Below are 23829 nucleotides of genomic sequence, written 5' to 3'. Positions count from 1 at the left end.
TCAAAAGTGATTTAAAACTTAAAACTAAACTTTGCTAGCCTTTAGATCAGTACAGGGCATTCCAGAGCCTGTAGGTGCCCGGGCCGCAGAAGCACACACTGTAAAAAAAAAAGAAAAAAAGAAAAAAAAGAAATCTCGAGATTTCAATCTCGTCTAGCGAGACTTCGTGTTATTATTTCTTTTGGTTGCATAGTGTTCTGTCACTATGAACGTCAGATCTCACAAAAAAAACAAAAAAAAAAGCTATTAAAATACGCGATCAAGCGCAAGGCCTATTGGCGCACGTTTTAAGCTGTGGCGGACCCGGGATGGAGTTATGACATTTTTTCTGCAGTACCATTCATCCTAAAATATCATAACGTCATAGAAAAGGCAAGAAAACCTTAGTCCAAAATTCCCCTTTAAGGCAGGGGTCTTCAAAGTTTTCAGGCCAAGGACCCCTTAGCTGAGAGAGAGAGATGAAGCAGGGACCCCCACTACATATTGTATAAAATTGTGTTGCAGATAAATAACTGTCATAGATTTCTTAGACAGCTTCATAGACTTGTTTGATAGCACTATCATCATGTTGGATTAATGTGTATTTCCAGACATTTAACCACTTGAACTTGAATAGGACAACCAAAAAGGTGCAAAATGTTCAGAAGGGGTCTTCTCTGATAACAAATCAAAGAGGAAGTTCCCGCACGTTTCGGTTGTTGTTAGACCTTCATCAGGACAGACATGTCCTGATGAAGGGAAGCTTGGATCGGTGTGATGTGGTTGCGTGTCATAGACCTCATTAATAGTGTAGCTGCAGAATTTTGCACCAGTTGAAGATGAGTGATAGCTTTTTTTGCTGAGCTCAGAGTACAAGGAGTTGCAGTGTGATTAAATGACTTCAGTAGCTGCCACTAAATTCAATATATGGTTATGTGAGGTCTTCAAAATATCCATTACACAGCATATATATATTTTATACCTCAAGAACGGATATAGAATTAGTGTAATATCACTTATATGCTGATATCTCATTTGGCTGACCAGTTGAAACACTTTTAAACCCATTTATCAGCAAAAGAGAATCGTAGTTACTGCACTTTGGCTTTGTAGGGCAGTATAATTATACAGTGTTGTAAGCAGATTATAATGCATTATAAGTATGTTTATAATGCATTATAGACATGGGGATGCATAGCGTTCTATTTCAAGTGTTTACTTGAAATAGAAAGAACATCCCAGCCTCGTGATAAAGCAGAAGGTAAGTTTCCATAGTGTAAACATCATTCCTAGATTATAAGTATTTTAGTGCCAATTGGAGGCCTAAGATTGCTCATTCTGCTCACGTGGAATGTAGCCTACTACAGCAGAGTGTAGATGAGTTGAGTTCAGGAGGGAGTTATTATGCAGCCCCTTGCTGGAGGGAAGGGGTTGCTCTTTTGTTTGGATTAAGCATCTGACTTCAACAAAACTGTCCACCATCAACCACTTTGTCTTGCAGTAAGGAGCTGGATGAGTGCAATGAGGATCACTGAACAATTGCCAAGAGATCTAAATTAACTTCCTGGTGAAAGATTAAAGGAAATCCATCTTTCTTCTATGTATGAAGATCTACAATCAGGGTTATTACATTCCAGGCAATTAGCGGTAACAGGAAACACTGAGTACTGTTTCAGCCAAGTGAGAAATCAATAATAAAATGTAAAATGTATATGCCGTATAGTACATTTGCAAGCTTGAGTGTGCCAAGTCTTTTTGAAAATGAATCTTTTTTAGCACAGTATTCTATTCGTTATCTCTCAGTATGTGATACGGTGGAAAATTACTCAAATATTCCAGACAGTTTTCTCTGCAATGAATGGGGGAAATCTCAGTCATTTGTTTTATCATAAGCCAAAGATACAAAATGACCTCACATGAAAATGTGAGGTCGTGGAATAATCTGTGCACACTTTTTCTTCCACACACAGTGTTACAACAAATGACAAACAAACTCTTCCCCTGACTTTGCTGTGATGGATAATCCATTTTTTGTGCCCATTACCTCAACAGAGACCTAACCATTTCCATGACAACCACTTATCTCTGTCAGAATCAGAAGCTCTAAGCAGTCTGAGTTGCAAGAACGGGCTAATGGGTTATTATTATATGACTGACTGTGTTGAGTCATTTTCTTTGCCTTGGGCTGGTCACTCTGCTCACTACATTGATTCTGTCTCCTTGTAATGCAGCGACAGAGGCTGTCGAGCAGGAGAGGATTGGATCCAATCCCCCTAGATATATTATCTTATTTGATCTGCAAAAGATTTGCTGTTGCTGCGAACCCTGGCTGCTCCAACATTTTATGTCTCTCTCAGTTCATCAATTCTGATTAAAAAAAACATCTTGCTATCCGTTCTCATGTTAATTTGTTAAAGACAGACAGAAAGGACTGATTTATAATACCCAGCCACACATTGTAAATGTGCTCATTCTTCAGTAGGATTGCTAATGCATGGCGCTCGAGTGGCGCAAGTACCCAGTGGTGGAAAAAGTACTGCATTTGTTTTACTTAAGTAAAAGTATCAATGCTGCAATGTAGAAATACTCTGTTACAAGTAAAAGTCCGGAATTAACATTTTAATTCAGTCAAAGTACAAAAGTATTGGCATCAAAATGTAGCCTACTTAAAGTACCAAAAGTAAAAGTACTCCTTATGCAGAATGTCCCATTTGAAGTTTCCAAATGTACAAATATCTTTTGAAAACAAGCTCACAATGTGTGAGCTCGTAGATCGGCTATTTTCAAATGGCCGATATATAGGGGCTGAAGTGGGTAATGTGTGTTTTGTAATAATAATCATATTTGCCTCTTAGATGTAGTGGAGTAGAAGTACAAATATTGGAAATTAAAAATGCTCAAGTAAAATACAAATACCTCAAAATTGTACTTAAGTAGAGTACTTGAGTATATGTACTTAGTTACTTTCCACCACCGAAAGTACCTCCTCACCACTGTGGAGTATATAGGGGTTTGAATCCACCGCAGTGCTTCCCACTTGCCGAGGGTCAATACAACTATGGCTGTGTGGGAGGAGGGAAAACAGGCAAGGAGGGAGATATTTGACTTTGTCACTGCACATACTGTACTTCTATGAGCTGGGGGCGGCAGCTGTCAGCGAGGATTGCTGAACAAGGGGGTAAAACGGAGGCCATATAGTCCTCCCGGTGGAGGCTCCTCACTGGCAGGTGAGCCAGTAGGGTACAACACCAGTGGCAAGCAGTGGGAGGAATTCATTGGGGGAAAAAATGGGTTGAGATAATTGGCAACAAAAGGATTTCTAATACATTATTTATAGGGCCTATGTCTGCTTAGAACTTTTTCAACAGCATCTGAAGGCTTTTGAATACCTTGACCGACTTGAGTTCAAGTACAGTTCTGCCCGTCTCCATAATCAAATATCTATTTTGATGGTACCCAGCCAGTTCTCAAGGTTGTCTGCCAAATTAGGCCTGTGATAATGATACATTTAAATGTTTCAATATTGTACCAGGTCAAATTTGATTAAGTTTTTGCTTTAAGTGTTATAATAACAAATAAAATACGTTTTTTTCTAGGTGTTGGAAAAATCTACAAGCTCACTATGTGTAGCACATTGAGAGCTTATAGATAGGCCATTTTCACTTTCTCGTGAGTCGTACACATGGCAACTGGCACTTAACCTCACTCCGTCAAATGGAAGAAGCTTGCGACACACATTTTGTTTCACAGCGTACTTGCATCTGAGACTTCGGGCGCAGAATCGATGACAGACGGAGTTTCATTTTTTCAAGCTACTAAGCAGGTGATTGGATGATCCCGCCCCTAGCAGCCGCTGATTGGTTCGTATGCGCAGCGGTTCGGGCAGCTTTACTCTGTGAGCAATCCCAGACCCTCCTTCCTGAAACCAAATGCAATGCAATGTATGAGATTTCCGGAGGGAGGGGGTGTTTACCAGGCTAACTGGCACTGGCAGTACCTTGAATTATTTCAACACAGTCTCAGAATTCACAATGGGAGGATAGCATTGGCTGAAAAGGGGCCTTCATAAAGGCCATGGTCAATGCACTAGTAACTACACAGTATATTGTTAACTTCAATGCACTACAAAGTATATTGTTAACTTACAAGGCTGGATATTCCAGTCGGCTCCCCTGCCCAACCATCTGAAATTGTGCCCTTGCCTGTAGGGGGTTTGAAGAGAAGGGCTATTGCTAGGAGGTAAGCTGGCCAAGCCTTAAGTAAAACAATATCTTCAATTCAATTCCATGGCCAACACCTGCACAGGTAGATAAGCTAAAAATAGCTAAACCCTGAATAAACAAAAACATGTTTAGTCATCATCAGGCAGGATTCTGCACAGTAGCCATGACAAAAGTAGAACAGGGGAATAGAATAGTTACAGAGTAAAATACTAGTGTTAATTTAACTCTGAAGAATGTTTATACAAGCTCTTGAAGTTAAATTAACACTTAAGGATTTGACTGTGTGAGTTTAACTGTAATATTTTGTTGCTGCTTACTACTAGGCACAATACACGGCAGTATGTGAAAATATTTTCACGAAAATAAAGAATTCTGATTCTGAGTAAATATTTATGAATTCTTATTCTGAATAAAGCTTGTCTTCAAAAGAAAAAACTTCTTTGCAAAGTCACTCCCATGCATTTTAATGTGTTTTCCATTGTGTACTCTAAAACAATGGAATACACAAGGGCCAATAAACAAACTGCTTAATTTCTGTGTGTTCGATAAGATACTTAAAATCTATCTTAATATATTTATAGAAAAATCCATCATCTCACTGCTTATTGTCCTTTGATCTCATCTAGCTATTAAAGCAAACATTTTGTTCAAAGGGAAATGGAGCTTGCCTTGAGCATGCCCATGGAGGCCTGATGTTATTGAGGCAAAATTACATTGTGTTTGTGCTTGCACATTTGCAATGCCACCAGGTTTATTGCAGAAACTTTTGATGCTGAATTTCTTGTGGGGAGAGAATACTCAGGAAACAAACAGCACCAGCAAATTTGATTCAGATTTGATCCCAATCTGAATATTTAACTTGGGGGGTTCGGATGAAGGTGAGAAGCTTTAAAAATACAACGATTTTTATCAATTTAGCTTGGCAGCAAAGAAAAACTCAAATACTTAAAGAAATATAAATGTATTAGAGGTTTGGGCCGCTACGTGGCCCTCACATCTAGAGTGCGGGCTACGCAGCCCTCACACCTGCGTCGCACCGCTGATCCCACCAATATGTCTGAGTCATAGTGTCGGGGGGGCTTTGTCAAAGTAGCTGTTGGACCCGTCTGTCTGTGTTCCTCTTGTGCCATGCATTTGGAGATATCTGTATCTGTCTGTCTTGTGTCCCTTTTAGGCCCTCATGTCATATGCCCATACCCTGCATAATTGGTTGGATCAGCAGTTCTGGACAAATTTATATCCATATATATTATGCCCATATATGGACAAAAAATCTACATGTAAGAATAAAGATGGTCTGCATAACAGTCTTAGACTTCAAGATTTTCCGGTATTCTCATGTAGGCTTTCTGTAGGCTATTTAATGTGGTGGTAAATGTATATAGTACTTAGCCTAGCTATTTCTATATTAAATGGAATTTATTAAACTATTCAAAACTTGGTAGAAGCATAGTGTATATCGTAAAGTACTGTACTGCTGCAGTGGTTCTCAAAGTGGGGTCTGGGGACCCCCAGGCCCCAGGGGTCCTTGAGTGGATTCAGTTCCAGGCAAAACCAGACATTTTTAGAATCCTGTAAATGGAATCTATCCACGGCCTAATGCGTATCAATGTGGGGGTCATTGTCATTGACATAGAGATGTTTGAGAACCACTGTGTAGCCTACCTCTACTGTAATATAGATCAATTTGTGTGCACAGGTTTAAAGAGAGCCTGATTACAGCGTGCTATGGTTCCTAAACTTTTCAGGCAGCGACCCCCCAAAATAATCATATTTGTACTGGGGACCCCCCACCCTGACAAGCACATGGAATTGTAGGCATTACATTTAGTTTGACTCGGTTCCACAGATAAATATTGTTGTAGATCGGCTATTTGCACAATGTTTGCCTCTTTCTTACATTATATTTGACATGGTATTAAAAGTCATTAAATTGTAACTTTAGAAATGTGCAGATACCCTGTATACACTTACTGTAGACTGCATTATATTGTATATTGGTTTGTTTACTATGCCCCTGTGAAAGACAGAGACAGAGAGAGAGTTTTGAAAAAACAGCTGCTATTTGTGCACAACTTTGCAAAAGCTTATCCCAAGCTAACCTTTCCTATGTCGATATATATAGGCCAACTATTTCTGACAGCAATTGCACAATTCTTATGGTTTTGTAAGTTAGATTTCCCTCAGTTGCAATGTAACAGCTCTGTGTGTACACCTCATTTCTATTGCCTTTTATTTGTATGTATATTAATTTTGTCTTGATTATTGTTCCACTTTTCTTTGGCAATGTAAACGTATGGTTTCTCATGTTAATAGAGCCATTTGAATTGAATTGAATTGAATTGAATTGAATTGAATTGAGAGAGAGAGAGAGAGAGAGAGAGAGAGAGAGAGAGAGAGGGGGGGGGGAGGGAGGGGGGTACTAGTCACATGACATAATACAGTATTTGTCAGCACACTGCAAGAAATAAAGGTACATGCGCAGCTCCGTGTCATAATCATTCCCACACTCAGTCTGACAGACTGTACAACACTGTGGTGAACTGGACACACCTTAAGCAGCACGCGGTGCTTCAAACACGATATAATTAATGACGTACAGTACGTATAAGCACATGTGAAAACAACTAAAAGGGATGTAAAAAACAAACAAAAAACATTCCAAAATCGTAATACCGGTGTAAAACAACGTGCTGCTCCTGCTCACACAAGCCAAAACAAGGAAAGAAGCGTTGCTTAGCGTTCAGAACGTGCACGGGCGTGCTGCTGTGCTCTTTTGCCCACATTTCTTCGCGGACTGACTGAGTAACAACATTCCGCCCCACCCTTCAGAAACACACCATCACTCACTGACTGACTGACTGACTGACTGTACGTAAATCAGGAAGCAACGAGGAGAAGCTTTGGTTTTAATAGTCGAAGACAGACAGACAGGCAGACTGACTGACAGACAGACAGACAGACAGACAGACAGCTTGTAGAACATCGTGGACATTAAAGAAGTATCGTGTACGTTTGTTGACCATCAGACCATCAGACCTGACACTGCGTCCAATCAAAGACTCCCCGCTGTGAATGCATTTGGTCCAGTCTAAGCGGAAAAGGGTATGTATGTAATAATGTAGCCTATACTGTACTGTACACTGTATAATATTGGTTGACGCAACGGCAAATTGGCGATTAGAAATGCAAGGAAATGGGTATAACCGTTTTATTATTATTATTATTTATGTATTATTATTATTATAACCCTTAATCGCTCGCGCTCGGAACACTAGTATCGCGTCTAGACGCGTCGTAGATCCACGTCGAGTTGTTGTTTACTACTAGTATGATGTGAGTGATTTCTTTATTTTTCCTGTTCTTTTCCTTTTCCCCCCCCCTGTGTTGTGTTTTTCGTGGTTTCGACAGCAACAAAAATATGCTTGGAATGTGGTTTTGGTGCTCGGCTGGTTCTTAGGTCCACCTGGACCAGTTCAGTTCAGTTCAGTTCAGAGTCAGGTGGCCCTGATCTGTCTCTCGGGTCTTGGCCGCATCGTCGCTGACAGTGTGTGACAGTGTGTTGTCGTTGTCGTGTGGTTTTGCAAGTGTCACTGTGTCACACTCACTACACGTTGCCCTCCCAGCTGTGCTGCTGCTGCTGCTGTCACTGCTGCTGGTCTGCTTGTTTATGCTTGAAGCCTAGGCCAGCGACCTAGTGCATTGGTTCTCAAAGTGGGGTCTGGGGATCCCCAGGGGGGGGGGGTACCAGGGGGTCCCCAGCAAAGTCATTGTAAGACCACTTTATCCATTCATACCTTGGCTATTCAAAAACAGCAGTTATACAAGCTCACAGCGCTATCTGCTATTTTTTAAACATTTTTGATAAATCTTGAAAGTGTTGTGATTAAAAAAAAAACACAAAACACAAATCTTCTCCGCTGGACACATTTTCAGATTGGGGTCCGTGGCCAAATATACCTCAATTTGGGGGTCCTTGGCACGAAAAAGTTTGAGAACTACTGACCTAGTGAGTGTCTTTCCAGAGAGAGGGATGGGAATGGGGGAAAGAAGAGAGGTAGAACTCATGTACACAGGGTTCATCGTCATGCTGGCTGGCTTGTGGACATTTTTGTCAAAATTTTTTTTTTGCCACGGACATGCAAATGAGTGGATAGTAATATTACCAGAAACACATAAAGAGCCAGCCCTAAATGACCATTACTGGTCTGTAACTCTGAGAGTGTACAAATGGAACCAAATGGACCCTATGGAGTGTCCTTGAAAATAAAAAGAAGTTTGAGAACCACAGACTCCTAATGTGTCATAGTGTCATATATAGTATCATAGTAAATCAGAGTCATACATATTTTGAAGAAAACCTGGAGACTGACATTCAGTAATTGGGCCTTATGATCAAAACATCATGATGTTACAGTATGTAAAAACTAAATCAAGAGTCTTGCCACTGTGTCCGTGTACGGACATATTGATGACCCCTGTTCATGTACTGTACAGCTGTAAAAAGGCTGGAGGCGTTGTGGTTTTATGATTATTACGGTATGTTTTCTAATTATGGATTGGTCAGCAGCTGGCTCCACCTGTCAATGGGACATATCATGTAGAAATAAATGCTGAAGGCCTAATAGAAGCAGACTATACATTAGCCTGTGTGTTATTCAAAAGGCTTGAGAGCAGTGTTTTCATTTTTGTAAGGCCTTTCTGGGATGGTTGTTGTCTATAAAAGGAAAGGTTGGAGCCCAAAGCAATCCTGTTACTTCCACTGCCGCGGCCGCCCGCAATCTATAAATAAAATGCACATGAGTGAGTGTTTACCATTTAGTGTTTACTATACGCTATCTGATTTAGAGTCATTCACTAAATCAAAAGGTTTACAGGCAGCTGTGAATCCCTTCAGGATGGCTAACAATGTTAGTGAGTTATATCGTTTAATGGCACATTATAATGAGATTTGTGTTTAGAATTATGATGAATTTGTTACACCGACTAAACTCTTCTCTCTTTATTGTTTTATTGCAAATCAGTCCGATGCAATCTTGTTTTTGATTAGTTTGTAGTAGGTTAATACAAGAATAAGCTTGAGAATAAGGCGGTAGCTTTGCGCCTGGGGGTTAGTGGACAGCATTCCTCCATAATATCGCACAGGAATGACCCCGACTCGGTCAGGAAAAAAAAAAGAAAAGAATCCAAGATGTTTGCTTAGCCATCACATGGCTTCCATAGCATTCTCTCATTCACCTTGCAGAGAAACAACATTCCTTCTCACTTGCCTCAGCCTGTGAGTGAGATTGCAGTGTATTTTAATTGTTTTTAGGCCTACTGTACATCCTAGTACACATTTTCTGGTGTCTTTCACCTGTATGTGAAAATAAGTCAGTTCCCTCAGAAGTCTGTCTGACAAAAATGCATTGAACTGACAAGGATCCTCATCAGTAAGTGAATACTACTCAGTGAGAAGGTGTGCATACTGTACAGACTGTACTTTGGCATACGCACACACACACATACATAGACACACAGTACAGTATGCGTGTACGCAGGTGATTCACTGAGACTAGTCAACTTCCGTTCTCGCAGACTTGCAAACTTCCTCTCTCCCCTCTTCTTACTTCCTCTCTTGCTCACACGCCTGTCGTCATCTGACAGGTTGAGTCATGTTACCTGCAAACAGCTTCTTTCTGCAACACCGTGGTGGTGGTTGTCCTAAGGCGTGGCGGCGTTGCTTGCCACACAAGCCAGCCTGGGGCCTGGGCATCACCCATTCCCCGTAGTGACAACATAGGCTAGTCATCTGCTGTGATGTCACAACACAAGCATGTCAGAGCCTTTGTGGAAGACACACAGCAGATGGCAGAGATATGACATGTTTCAACAACAATCGGGCAAGTTACTAGATCGGAACGGGCAAACCACGGGTGGTGTCGTCGACTGTGTCTGACTCGAGCAAGAGAGATGTTTGACATTTTCCCACAGCAACATTAGGCTATCTGGTAACATCAGGGGGACACACCCCCCAGGGATTGATGGGAGAAGTCCATACATAACAAAGGAAAACAATATATTTGATTTAATAGATATTGAAATCACACAAGAAAATCCCCCAAAAGCAGGCCCCATGATGAGTTCTACTTCTGTCAGTTGAGTTGTAATAGTTCCCCCTAGAGTCATAAGTGTTCTTTTGTGAGGGAGATCTCATGGAGGAACACTGACTGGTCATGCAGAACTATTGTCCTGCTTACTCCAAATTGCCTGCCAAACATGGCCATCTGTTTGTGTGAATGTTTTTGTGTACAACATCCAGAGACAGAGAGGCGGGTATAGCAGCAGAGAGAGAAGACAGCAGTACTAGTGCACTGCAAAATGCACAATGTCATTTGAACTCGGAGAGTGTAGCTGGCTCCATTTTTATATTCTCAGACTTAAATTTGCAGTCAGGATTATGCAGTGGAGGAGAAATTGCTGCTAGTGGTACATTGTTTGTAACTCAGGATGTCTGTGTGTGTGTGTGTGTGTGTGTGTGTGTGTGTGTGTGTGTGTGTGTGTGTGGGGGGTGTCTCAACCAGCCAATGTGTGCTGTGGGATAAAATCTGGCTCAAGCAACTGTGTGTCACCCCATCCCTTCTTTCTTTGCATCACGCCCTTCCAGTCTTTCTTATCCGGTCATATTAAAAACATAGATAATATCTAGACAAGTATTCGAACGTGAGATTGGCACACTACTACTGCGTTCTCCAAGAGTCATCGGGAGTGCCTGAGAGAACTCACAGGGTTCCGATGTTTTTCCAGTGAGCTGGCAGAACCCAGAGGCAAACATCTTCGCTCTCGTCAGTGCAGCTGTAGCTCAGCCAAAATGTCACAGTGTGTTCATCACCATGATCTGACAGACTCAGCTGGCTGGCTACTGCCCTGGCCCAGCTGTCAGCACGGCTGAGCAAGCCAAACACTGGAATGGATATACTGTACTGTAACGATGATGATGATGATGACGATGATTATAATGATGATGATGATGATTAGGGTCTGCTTCTGCATACATTGCTACTGTGGATGGTTTAGTGCAGAGGTTCCCAACCTTTTAACGTCGGAGCCCCCTTTTTACATTTTTACATCTAACAACAGATAACACATTTAGACCTGACGCCGATTCTACAAAATGTATAAAAAATGTATATTCAAAGATTTGCACAAATTATTCACGATAAAAAAAAGCAGATCTACAAGCTCATAGCTCACTTGGTGCCTCGCTATGAGCTTGTATATCTGCCATTTTTTAAAAGCCAAAGTAACCTAAAATGACACAGATGACGTGTTCCCAGTCTTAAGACACATAAACACACAATTCAGACATGTTTAAGATCTTAAACCCTAGGCTTCAAAAACAATGCAGCGCATTGTTTTTGATTGATTGATTGATTGATTGATTGATTGATTGAATACTTTATTAGACAGAAATGTAAGCAACATGGAGGTACATGAAGGCTAAAAGGATAACAAAAAAGTCCATTGTTTCCATTGTGGTCCTATGTATTCAATGTATCAACATAGCATAGAATATTAACACATTAATACACGTCATCACAAATTCCAAGCGACTATGTACAAATGAAAAACACCCTGTGGTCCTCTGATGTCAGAGCATTCCACATTTTGGTGGCAGAGTAGTCATCAATAATAAAAAGAATACACCCGCACACTGCCGAACTGTACAACGGTACAACGTTTCGGTCACTGATGACCTTCATCTTCAGGCATCACATTGATGCCCGAAGAAGGTCATCAGTGACCAAAGCGTTGCTTCTTCTTCAACCCTTTAAGACCGGGAACGTATCTGTGTCATTTTAGATTTCTTTGGCTATTGAAAAATAGCAGATCTACAAGCTCATACAAGCTTGTAGATCTGCTATTTTTTGAAAAATCGTGACCGCTCTCTAGACATATTATTTATACCTCTATAAATGGTATAGGATACCAGATCGCGGTTGCTTCCTCTGGTGTTGTGGCTGTGGGTGTCACTCACTTTGGAGAAGTAGTTAGATAGGTATGAGGGCACTGTCCCTTTTTAGTGCCTTAATAACCCCATATCATCCCAATGATATTTGCTTAACCCTGTCATGTACTCTGAGCCATCCCAAACTAGCAACGTTTGTTGGAATTAGGTGGGTCATGGGCTTAAAGGAGTAGTTCACCCACAAAATGACTTATTTTCTATCAATTACAACACCCTGTGGCGTGAAGCCTTGAATTCATGGAGATTTTATTTGTTTTTGTCGCATTCTTGAGCCAATAATTTGATGACCGGCGGAGACTCTATGGAGACTCTTTGAGTCTCCTACCGGAGACATCTTTCCGCCGGTCATCAAATTATTGGCTCAGGAATGCGACAAAAACATCTCCTTGAATGCAAGGCTTCATGGGGTGTGTAATTGATGGAAAATACGTAATTTTTTGGGTGAACTACTCCTATAAGGCCGAGTAGTACTCAAATCAGTTACTTTCTTGACTTACTTATGATGCCATTTGTGCTTGTCAGTTTGTTGTCAAGAATTACAGCCCAAGTAGGTAACCAATTCTTTACCTGAGATGACTATACTCTGACCTTGAAGTTTATTGATCCTGTTTTACCAAGGTATAATGACAGTTTGTTATCGGAGAGCCAAGTGCGGATTTTTCTGAGCTTTGAGTTCAGAACCGATGATCTTATAGATCTGCAATTTTCTCCAAATCATTGCCTATTTTCACAGAATGTGAACCTATTATTACAAAATGGCCAGAATATTGATGCTAAGTTTCATGTGGTTAAATGTACGTGTGTTATTACTGGACTTCAATTATGTTACATGTTAGAGATCACTGTGATCTTTGGAGCCCCCCCCCCCCCAGGAGGAGCCTGGATCCCAGGTTAGGAAACATTGTTTTAGTGTATGTTAAATAATGATGGAAGCCAAGGGGTCAGGGAAAAATAAACCCACAAGATATTTTCTCACAGTTATTCTTCATACCATAATAACTTTAGTCCAGCAGGTCACTGAGCACATACAGTACATGATTTCCAGATGTGACATAAAAGCTCATGCTGCTACTATAATATAATGTCCCTTGGCCATCAGACACAGGAGCAAAAGCCAGAAAGAGGCGCCAGAACAGAAGAATTGAAAACCAACATGCAGAGCATGGCTTTGGCTTTTCTGTTGTTATTGTTTATTTTTGTTTTATGATTGTGTGCGTGCGTGCGTGTGTGTGTGTGTGTGTGTTTCTGAGCAAGTATACATGGAGTATATTACAGTATGTCTGTGTCTACGAACAAGAATAGTACATACAGGGAGTGTATGATTTATTGCTATGTTGTTAATTCTTGTGCACTTTTTAAAAACTCTTTTCTTTTTACTCTTTGTGTCTGTAACACCCTGAATTCCCCCCTTGGGGGATTCATAGATTGTTAGGTTTTTATCGTTGCGCGACCAGATGCTTTCTCCAGAGACAGATGTTATTGTTTACCCATGCATCTCCAAGCCCGTTTCACAAAGGGAGGAGATCCACTGGCAGATAGGCCGTGTGGAGCATCATTGCCGCTATTTCACTTAACCACACAAGCCCCTACACCCCCCCACCCCCCACCCCCACCCCCCGCTCCGATGCACACGCACGCACGCACACACGCACGCACACACACAGGAATTTTCTGGATTCATTATGCAATACCTCATCAGTGCAGAGCAGCCATCGTGGGCAGCTGTGCCGTTAAATGAAGTGGCTGCCTTGTGTTCTCCACAAGTGTGCATACTTTCAGCATAACAAAGGCACCAGGCAATGCCAGGCAGCAACACACATGTTCCCGAGAGTCACACGTTTGTCACTCACAGGGAATGCGTGCGTGCGCTCGCGCGTGTGTGTATGTGTGTGTGTGTGTGTGTGTGTGTGTGTGTATGTGTGTGTGTGTGTGTGTGTGTGTGTGTGTGTGTGTGTGTGTGTGTGTGTGTCTGTGTGTCTGTGTGTCTGTGTGTGTGTGTGTGTGTGTGTCTGTGTGTCTGTGTGTCTGTGTGTGTGTCTGTCTGTCCGTCTGTCTGTCTGTGTGTGTTGGTAAGCGGACACGTTTGCTCTTGAGGTCTGAATGCGTGATAGAGAGCTTGCCTGCTGCACTAGTGGAGAGCCGTGTGATTATGTGAGTGTCCGCAGAGAGCACTGGGCTGTTAGAGGAGATAGAGAGCGAGACCAGGAGATCTCCTTGACTTCATTCAGTACCTTGGAGAGAGCAGTGTCGCTCACCCCCTATAATGGAGTCGTTTGTACTCCCTGACCCCCCGTTCCACCCTGCATGGCGGGGTGAAATGTCCCTAGTCTGAATTTGATATTCTTGCACAGTAAAGTCCTCTGGGTTAAAGCCCGTACACAGTGTGGGAGTGTGACGAATAATCAATCCGAAAACTATTTTTTACATCAAACTATTAATTTGGTGATGATGCCTCATTCATACAGGTTGGTGCTTTTATTTCCCGGTGGAAAAATTGCCCTAGTTTCAAAAACAATTCACGTCGCTTTATTGACGTATTATTATATTCGCATTCGTTATGGATGTACCATGTCTTCTAAATCCCAACAGTATTCTGAAAAACGTGTGTTCCTGTATCAGTGGTGCTCAAACTTTTCCATGTCAAGGACCCCTAAAATGATATGTATTTGGCCGCCGACCCCCATCTCAAAGCAGTAAATATTTGAGTTAGAAATGTTCGCTTTAAAAGAATATATATATTCAAAGATTTACACACATTTTCGCGATTTTTCAAAAATAGCAGATCTACAAGCTCGTAGCGCGGCACTCGGTGCCGCGCTATGAGCTTGTAGATCTGCTATTTTTGAATAGCCAAAGTGTAAAATGTTTAAAATTAAAATATGACACAGATGCGTTCCAGGTCTCAATGGGTTAAATTAATGGGAATTAATCACACAAAATGAACAAAACCGGTGTGTCAGGACCTTTTGGAGTGTACAAAATGGAACCAAATGTACCCGTAAAAGGCTCTATTTGGTTACAAGTACACTCTCGCATAGCTGAATGGGGTGGAGAGCCCCGTCTGGGAAGCAGGAAGGTCCCGGGTTTGACTCCCGGCCCCCGGGCAATGTGTCGAGGTGTCCCTGAGCAAGACACTTAACCCCTAACTAACTAACTAACTAATTATACTGTATAAATGAACACTGAGAATTTTGCCATGTGTATGACTGTATGCCTTAACCCATTAAAACCCGGGAAAGCTGGCTATTCAAAAAATAGCAGATATACAAGCTCACAGCGCGTCACTTCGTGCTGCGCTGCGAGCTTGTATATCTGCTATTTTCGAAAGTGTGAGAACTACTGATTTTAGAAGGCATTTGTAGAATCTGCCTCAGGTCTTTTAGAGCAAGGAATTGGACTCGCGCACAGGAATATAGAGATCAGACTTACTATAGGTCTTGTTTGCATATAAAAGCCTTCATTAAAAGATCCCTGTGCTGAGCAGAGACATCTGTGCCTTAGAATCTGGACCCAGGACACTAGAGCTCTCTGCTGTGTCTGAGCTGAGCTCAACATGATTTGCTATGGGGGTTTGGGGTAAGAGGAGAAAAAAAAAAAAACTGCCACACATCACATTCTTGGCTTTCCACATCCTGTCGAAGAACTCCCACTACTTGTGCTCGCTGCACAAACAAGTAAAAGTGTTACATAGACAATATATAGAAACAATGTATCGGGACGGGGAGAGAGATCTTGAAGGTTAAACATAAGATATGCTCGTGTTGTATTGTTTTTTTTATCCTTGCTTACTCAAGTCGTATCTTCCAAATCTGACTGCAACCCTCTGTTGAAAATCATAAAAATGAAGTAAAGCCCTGGCTTCTACACACATTATGCCGTCTCACTATAATTCGTCAACAGGACTTTCGCTATAAGGTGGTATGGTAATCCATACTTCCTTTTGTCAGCATTCGCCAATATGCTTTTCTTTCCCCCAACAGACGTGCATTAAACTGTGCATTGCAGCAAGGTCATATCAATTTCAACTTCCCTGGTTATCCGAGCATTCTCGCTGCTAAAAATGGAAGATTCTATTTTATCTATTGACGGAACCGTTAACGTCAACCATTCCGGCAGACAAAACCGAAAGGAAGCTTTTCATTATAGCTATATAATTCCCCATGATCCGGGTGCATTCTGTCCTACAGAAAATCTCAGCTATTGCTTATTTTTTTACTCTGCTGCAGTATGTGAAAAGTGATCCCATCCCACTCGTTTTAATGAGCACGCCATTGCTCAAGGGACTTGGTGCTGCGTGTAATAACTTTTAGTGTGAACGAAATAAACCACAACTCAAACAATAGTCAGGCTACGCGGTAGCCATGTGGTTGGAAACTGGGAAAGAGTGATAAGTGGAAAAAATAGTAGCATATAGCCTTACGAAATAATTGGTCCGGATCCTTAGGCAAGTCCCTGCCCAATCTATTTAAAGGCTTTAGTTCATCATTAAGAAGCCTATTATAACCTCAGGTGCTGTAATGGCTGCTGCAGTCAGAATGGATGTACTTAAAATAATTGCTCCTAATCACTGATTCAACCTTCATAATACAGTGTGTGGGCTACATAGAATTAGTGACAGGCTATTATCTGTCCTTACAATAGACTCAAGAGATTGCCTATTTTCTCTTATTTGACGTACAATAAAGTATAGGGTTCAATTGTTTTACCTATACAAAGGGACGTGTTCACTCACAGAGTCCGATTGCTCACACAACCATGACATTTCTGTGTTGTTTTCGTGTGAGTGAAAGATTAAAAAAGTGGTATTGGCACTCCCTGCTTTTTCCTCTCTCTCCTTGTTCCAACACCTTCCCTTCCTATACAGTACCTCCTCCTAAATGACAGGCCCCCATGTGTTTTCCTGAAACTGCAAGCCAGCATTTTTAACTTCTGGAGTTTAAAACTAGTGCTGCTGCTCAGTTTTAATTGCAGCCCTGTCAGTCCTGCTGCTGCACCCACTATCACCCCCCCCCCCCCCCCCCGCTCTCCTCTCTCCATGCCTTTGTCTATAGGCTATATTTCACATATGTTTGTCAGAACATTAAGCCACCCCCGTGTCTGCATAGTGGTCTGTCTGTCTGTCTGTCTGTCTGCCTGTCTCTCTTTTTCTCTCTCTCTCTTTTTCTCTCTCTTTCTATGCTTCATTCACTTGCTTCTCTGTTATGCAACACTCATGTCTTGCAAGTCCCTGCAGGATCTTGTCTGTGTGTGGTTGTGTAACAACAACATATGAGAGCGAAACCGTCTCCGGGCCCTCGCACAATCTCAGGCCTTGCTTGGGTGAACTATCCCTTTAATACATTATAATTGCCCTCTATAACTGAAATAAAAAAATTCAAACTACCTTAAATATTGTATTTATTTTAGAAATAGTTAATCTTTCACTCAATAGGGACAACTCCTGTCGCAAGTTGATGATGTCATCTGTCCATGTGTGGTCCAGCCCTATGGAATGCACATGCTAATAAAAAGTATTTAAAATATTGTAAAAAACCTTACGAAGTATTAAGTAGTTTTTTATTAGCACATTCATTCCATACATTCCATAGGGCTGTGCCAGCGTGATGTAATATGAGAGTGCGACACCAGCGTTGACTCCCATTGTGAGAATGGAATGCGGAAATGCTCGTTCTATCTCAACGAGGAAGTTCCAAAGTTTGGAACAATAGCCCATAGCGGCCCGCTTTGCGGCGAGATCAAAGCGTGTCGTAACTCTCTCTCTATATGGCTCTGGGCTGGACCACACATGGACAAATGACATCATCAACTTGCGACGGGAGCGGTGCCTATTGAGTGAAAGATGAACTATTTCTAAAATAAATACAATATTGAAGGTGTTTTTAATTTTAAAAAATGAGTTACATAGGGCAATTATAAATAATGTATTAAGGCATATAAGGCCAGGGGTCTTTTTTAAGGTTCTCTTGTACTATTTCCTTTCTTCCTCTGTCTCTCAGTGGAGTGACCTGAGGAAGGTCATTCACGACCGAAACGTTGTTACATTAAAAACGTCTCTTGAACGTGCAACAGGCAGTGTGCGGGTATATCTTTCTAAGATTGATCTCACTTACTGTTTGTCGCCTACACACCTGCTTTTAAACTGACTGTGTGTGAGGAAGTCCTCTTACTTTTGTAAGTAAAAGAAAATTTTTTCATCCACAGAGCCTCAATATTCGTTTTCAGTGTGCTATTTCACAATGTGAGCTTGTAGATCTGCTATTTTCAAAAGATTTTCATACATTTTGAACATGTGAAATAGAACATTCTGCATATTATGAGTACTTTTACTTTTGGTACTTTAAGTATACTTTGATGCCAATACTTTTGTACTTTTACTCAAGTACATTTTTAATACCTTACTTTTACTGAGTATTTCTACACTGCAGTATTGATACTTTTACTTAAGTACAAAGTTGAGTACTTTTTCTCACTCTACAATTCTGTCTTTAGTTTCATTTGATTAGCAGGGCTTTTGAGCCTGTTTTCGTAGTCAGGTGTTTATATATTCTGTGATTGTATTGACTCAGCCACTTAATAAATGATTCGCCTGCAAAGGATTAAAAAGTCAAGTTGGCTCTAGGTGGTTGGTTCTTCATAGACTTGAAGCCCACACTCGCCACTTAATACTTAACACATGTGTAAGTTATGTCACAGGCTGTGTTCCTAACACAGTGGTTCTCAAAGTGGGATACTTTATATAGAGTAAAGTGTATGGTTGTTCAATATGTCTCTATGCCAAAGACACCGACCAAGACAGGTACATTTATTCTGCTTAGAGATCAAACTGAGCATGACTCCAGTTTATTGTTGCATAAAGCAAAAAAAACAACAGGGATTTTCACATTATGATACAAAACAAGTTGACATGGCTTGGCTTTCCAGCTTTATATCATGAATGTTTTACCACCAGGACTATTTGAAGAACGTTATACTGGGCCTGGCAGGCCCAGTATAACCTTGGAATAATATTGGTACTGACCTTGAATAATATTGATCCACACTCCACAGTTTTACTTTCTCTCTCTCTCTCTCTCTCTCTCTCTCTCTCTCTCACTCTCACTCACTCTCTTACAGTACACACATGCACGCACGCACGCACGCACACGCACACACGCACACACACACACACACACACACACACACACACACACACACACACACACACACACACACACACACACACACACACACACACACACACACACACAAGAGTTATGCATCACCGCATTATTATTATGGTTATTAGTTTCTACATTTGCGGAACAGATAACCTCAGTTTCTCACTTCCACCTGCCATCTGTGTTTACAACAGCATTTGCATTATAAAGCCTCCACATTATTCACACCATTCAGCCACCGTGGTGGCATAATCTCCCCTTCCTTGCAGAAAGCATTGGCATGAGAGATATGCGTGTGTGGTAAATGGTGCAATTTTATCCAAAGCGCAATTTTATCCAAAGCGCAATTTTATCCAAAGCGCTTCACAATGTGCATTACATTCACCCATTCACACTCACATTCACACACCGATGGCGGAGGAAACCATGCAAGGCACCAACCAATTGAGGTATGAGAGGAACCTGTCATTTTTTGGATGGAAAACAGAAATGGAAACTTGCTAAAAAATGTGTCTTCAAACACACCTCGGTAGCTGTTGGTCTACCAGAGTGGCCCACCGCACCCGTTTGTCCAGAAGCTTATTGGTTTTTCGGGTTCTGAACAATCAGAAAAGCTGTACCAAATAGGCACCGGTTCTTGGTACCCATCCACAGCAGTGCCATTATTTCCTGACAATAGTACCTCTTCATTGTGCAGGGGCCTGAATGCAGGAGCTATTCCACAGAAGCTGGATGCAGTTCGGCCTGTCTGTAGTCATACATCAAGCCCAATGCCCTGTGCACGCTTAAGTGCATTTTAATCTCACTTGTTCCTCTGGATGTGGGAGCGAATTATCTCGTATTGCTGTGAGCGGTAAACAGCTCTCCCCCGTTGACACAACAATGAAAGGAATTTCATCATCGATACTAAACAGTATCTCCTGCCTTCTCCCTGTCTGGCCTGCTCAGTGCTCATTTGAGTGCTAATTTCACCGTGGGCATCGGGGAGGATGTGCTTTCATTGCATTCTGTTAAATGTCCTAACATTTTCTTAACCCTTTAAAGGTAGGGTAAGTGATTTGCGTTGGTTAAAATAATTGTTAAATAGCTCTATATTCTGATAGTACTCATTGCTATAGAGTGTTTGTTCAGTATTAGGAGTCTCCTTGTCTCTCCACCTCTTTATTAAACAGAAAATTCATTTTCGTTTCAGTTTCAGTTTCATTTCCAATTTTATCCAACCAGGACAGAGAACTCAATCAGGATACAGATTAAACAAGTGCAATTGGAAGTGATGACACTAAGACATGAGCAGACAAAATTGGAACTGGAACACTATACAAATTAAGCTTAAAAATGGGTACTTTCTCCTGATTGGCTGAGATTTTGACACCTACCGAAAAATGTATTTTCTGTTTATTAAAGAGCTGGAGAGACAGGGAGACATCTTTTACTGAAAAAACACTCTATAGCAATGATTACTATCAGAATATAGTATTTTAACCTTTTAACAAAATACTTTTTGTTTTAACCAAAAAATATCACTTACCCTACCTTTAAGACTTGGAACGCATCTGTGTCACTTTTTGATTTGAGCTAAAAAAGCATTATTTTACACTTTGGCTATTCAAAAATAGCAGATCTACAAGCTCATAGCGCGGCACCGAGTGCCGCGCTATGAGCTTGTAGATCTGCTATTTTTGAAAAATCGTGAAAATGTGTGCAAATCTATATATATATATTCTTTTAAAGCGAACATTTGTCAACTCAAATCTTTGCTTCTGGGGGTCCCTGGAACAAAAATATTTTGAGATGAGGGGGTCCGAGGCCAAATACATTTCATTTTGGGGGGTCCTTGACATGAAAAAGTTTGAGCACCACTGATATAGGAACCTACTTTTTTCAGAAAACTGTTGGGATTTAGAAGACATTTGTAGAATCGGCTTCAGGTCTTAATGGGTTAAGGTGTGTGTGTGTGTGTGTGTGTGTGTGTGTGTGTGGTTTTTTGTATGGGGGTCTACTAAGCCTCTCCGACCTACTTACTCTACGGCTGGAGAAAGGTTTCTAGAGTTGGGACCGATCCAATCCAATATCTGTATCGGGTTCCGATCCTGACATCATTCACTTACCTGATATCGGGGGTCGACATCTTAAATACCAGAGGATGTGCACAGCGCACCCCATTTACGTGCAGAGACAGCAACCGCGACTACAGATACTCCCACTAAATGCTTTCATCCGACATCCTAACTTTTTTCTGGAGGTTAATCCATTTAGACCGGGTATGCACCTGTGTAAAAAAAAATTTTGGCTATTCAAAAATAGCAGATCAACAAGCTCATAGCGCGGCACCGAGTGCCGCGCTATGAGCTTGTAGATCTGCTATTTATTTTATTTTTTTTATCGTGGAAAATTTGTGCAAATCTTTGAATATATGTATATATGTTTTAAAGCTAAACATTTTACCTCCGATCTGTGCTTCTGGGGGGTCCCTGGAACAACATATTTTGAGGCCAAATACATATCATTTTGACATGGAAAAGTTGGGGCACCACTGCATATAGCAACATACTGTTAGGATTTAGAAAACATTTTTAGATATGTATTTGGCCAGCGGACCCCCATCTCAAAATGTTTTTATCCAGGGACCCCCCAGAAGCAAAGATTTGAGTTACAAATGTTCGCTTTACAAATATATATATTCAAAGATTTGCACAAATGTTCAAGATTTTTAAAAAATAGCCAAAGTATACAATAATGGTTATAGCTCAAATCTAAAATGATACAGATGCGTTCCCGGATTGAATGGGTTAATAACTACAAAATGATCTCATTCAGAACTTCAGACGGGCGGTCTCAGAACCTTTTTCGGATGCTCCCGAGTCCTGCACCCCCTACATGTTCGGACAGTGTGATTGGTCAGAAGTTGGATGGGAGTGATATTTGTATTTTATGTATTCCGCATTCAGCCCAGGCTTCATTCTGCCAGCAGAGAAAAGCAGCAATAAGTTTGGAACAGACGCTGGCTGAGGAGAGGAGCTACTGTAGTCTAACAAACTCCTCTGAAATCCCTCTCTAGTGACCACGCATAAACACAACTGTGCTTATGCAAATTTCCCCCAGCGCGTTGGAACGACATCCAGGTATTAAAATCGTCTGCGCTGGTTGTTACACAAATGCTTCAGCGTCTCGAGGTGACAGAGCGAGCGTGTGAGCGAGTGTCAGGATAAGTGAAAGGCAATGACTTCCTGCATCCGAGGCTGATGAAGTTAAACATCCTTTATACATCCTTTACAGGGACACCAATGTGTTTCTACCCACGGCACGTGCACAGTCAGCCAACACACCGGATCAGAGCTATCAGTCGCCTAGTTATCAAAGTAGCAACATCAAACTCAGGCTGAATAGAAGGAGCGATGTGTAGATGAAAATTCTAAAATAATATGATTTGGGTTTGAAACAATTGGCAAGAAAATTCAGTCTGTTGTGATGGGTGGGATTTTCCAACAGTCAAATATAGGCTCAGTGCATAACTGTAGTCCCGGATTTCCTGAAGGTTGCATTATCCATTTCCTGTTGTAGTTAACTTTCCCATAGGTTTGTTTGACTGGAACTGGATTTGAACGAAAAACGCATAACCAAAATGACTTTGGCAGAAAGTGATTTTAAGTCAACTTTTTGACTTAGGCAGAAATGATTTTGAATGTAACAAGCATTCTGATAGGCTGAGGACATAGGCAACAAGGCAGTATGAATCAGCAGTGTTAGGAGAGTAGAGTTAGGCAGAGATAAATAAAGGCAGATAAACATGACTTTATCTGCCTTTTTTTACTTTCTGCCTAAGTCATCTACAGTAGGTGACTTTTTTTTGTCTCTCCTAAAAACCTTAAAAATATGAGTTAGGCAATTATACCATGAGGCTAACGATATGAAGGTCACGGTGTCAGGCAGAGGTCAAAAGGTTACTCTGGTTCTAGCTACTTGATGAAGGTGCAATATAATCTTCTATGTGAGGCATGGAAAACCATGCACCGCTCCAGTGTCAAATGAACCTCACTATACTGCTGTAAACGGAAAGCTGTTGTAAGCCGCTTGCTGCATAAAAGTCTTTTCAAACGGGGAGTGATTGACGTGCCGAGTAATTAATGTTCAACGAGAGCGGAGCAGGGAGGGAGAGAGGCGGGCAATCTGACACACCGTAAATCCCATGGCAGTCGCTGCCGCCGTGGCCATGGATGTAGGTCTCGGCTTGTTCAACTTCCTAGTGCGGAAGGTTCGTTATTTCCCTGTGTCACTCGTATAAGACAGCAAGCATAAAGCAGTGTGCAGCTTTGTAACGTGGCGGCTGCCTCCAGGTGTCACTTTAGGTGGGAAAAATAACCTTCTTACCTTAATTATTATTAATTGGTTAAACTAGATTTATATATTTTAAACTGTATTAACATCCTCTGTTTCATCTTCTAGTGTCCACCTTGAAGAGCAA

General features: G+C 41.3%; 1 protein-coding gene across 1 annotated transcript in view; it reads left to right on the top strand.

Annotated features, from left to right (window-relative positions):
• Nucleotides 1-7027: 7027 nt before the first annotated feature.
• LOC308084641 (myelin basic protein-like) overlaps nucleotides 7028-23829 on the top strand; it is a 104338-nt gene continuing 87536 nt past the window's right edge. The window contains exon 1 of the mRNA XM_080427408.1: nucleotides 7028-7307. The gene's annotated coding sequence lies outside the window, so the exon portion shown is untranslated. The remainder of the gene's footprint in view (nucleotides 7308-23829) is intronic.

The sequence above is a fragment of the Gymnoscopelus braueri genome, assembly GCF_963280865.1.
Source record: "Gymnoscopelus braueri genome assembly, chromosome: 4".
NCBI lineage: Eukaryota > Metazoa > Chordata > Actinopteri > Myctophiformes > Myctophidae > Gymnoscopelus > Gymnoscopelus braueri.
Note: the sequence above shows the minus strand (reverse complement) of the source record. Positions and strands in the feature narration are given on the sequence as shown.